Source organism: Octopus bimaculoides, chromosome 8 (genome assembly GCF_001194135.2).
Source record: "Octopus bimaculoides isolate UCB-OBI-ISO-001 chromosome 8, ASM119413v2, whole genome shotgun sequence".
Classification (NCBI taxonomy): Eukaryota; Metazoa; Mollusca; class Cephalopoda; order Octopoda; family Octopodidae; genus Octopus; species Octopus bimaculoides.
The window spans coordinates 19,479,311-19,480,579 of NC_068988.1; positions in this window are offsets into that span (position 1 = coordinate 19,479,311).

Genomic DNA, 1,269 nt, shown 5'->3' on the forward strand with positions numbered 1-1,269 from the left:
TGTGTGTGTGTGTGTGTGTAAATATATATATATATGTAAATATGTAAATATATATATGTATATATATATATGACGAGTTCCTTGCAAATTCTACCAAATCCACTTTCAGACTTTGATCGGCGCGAGGCTAGAATAGAAGACTTCTACCCAATATGCCACGTAGTGAGAATGAAACTATATCTATGTGGTTTGGAAAATACAACATAGTTACATCTACGTTCGTACAAGTTTATTTCAAAATTTGTTCGATAACTGCTATCTATTCCTGGCATTCAGCTTAGTTTTCAATGATTCGAAGACTCTGCATTACTCTTATTATCTTATATTTTAATTCTATATCTTATTAGGCTTATCTAATCTTAATTAGATAAACCTGATTATGCACAGTAATCTAATTTTCTCATTTTGCTGTCTGCATATGATTTTCTTTCTTTTTTTTTTTCCCAAGATTACTTAATTTTCCTTTTCACATTTCTCAAGATCCAAAGTCTTTTCGTATATCTTCTCTGAATTCCTGAACAATTTCAGTAGATATTTCAGCTTAGTATTATCTCTTTGTAAAGAGTTTCAAGTCATCCATATAGATAGTATGATTTATATTTTCTCCGTGGCATTTATAGCAATTTTCTAATTTTATTCAGTAGATTTGTTAATGGGGTCAGCTCTAGACAGAATGAGATGGCTGCTTTCCATTTTAGTATGGTATGTTTGATGCGCTGTGTTAGTATCGATGCTGCTTTATTTATGTGACGTGTCTCCAGTTTCCAAGCGTGTAGTATACTATCAAAAGCTCTTTGGCTAATCAATTGAAGCTACGATAAGGCCTATGTTCCTCTTATAGCTATCTTCTATAATATCCCTTTTCGCATCTAGCTGCACTTTACAGCCATACATCAATTTCAAGCGATATATATGCTGTCTTATGATAATGTTATTGCTTTCCAGGTGAGCAACCAACCTGTTCTCCTGCATTTATTGTTGCTGTTACTGCTGCTACTGCTGCTGCATTATAGTTATTATCGTTAACAACAGCAACAACAATAACAAAAACAACAACAGCAGCAACAATCCTTTCTACTAAAAGCATAAGGCCTGAAATTTTGCGGAAGAGAACCAGTCGATTACATCGACCCCAGTGTATCACTAGGAATTTAATTTATCGACCTCGAAAGGAAGAAAAGTAAAGTTGACCTAGGTGAAATTTGAATTAATAATAATAATAATAATAATAATAATAATAATAATAATAATAATAATAATAATAATAAT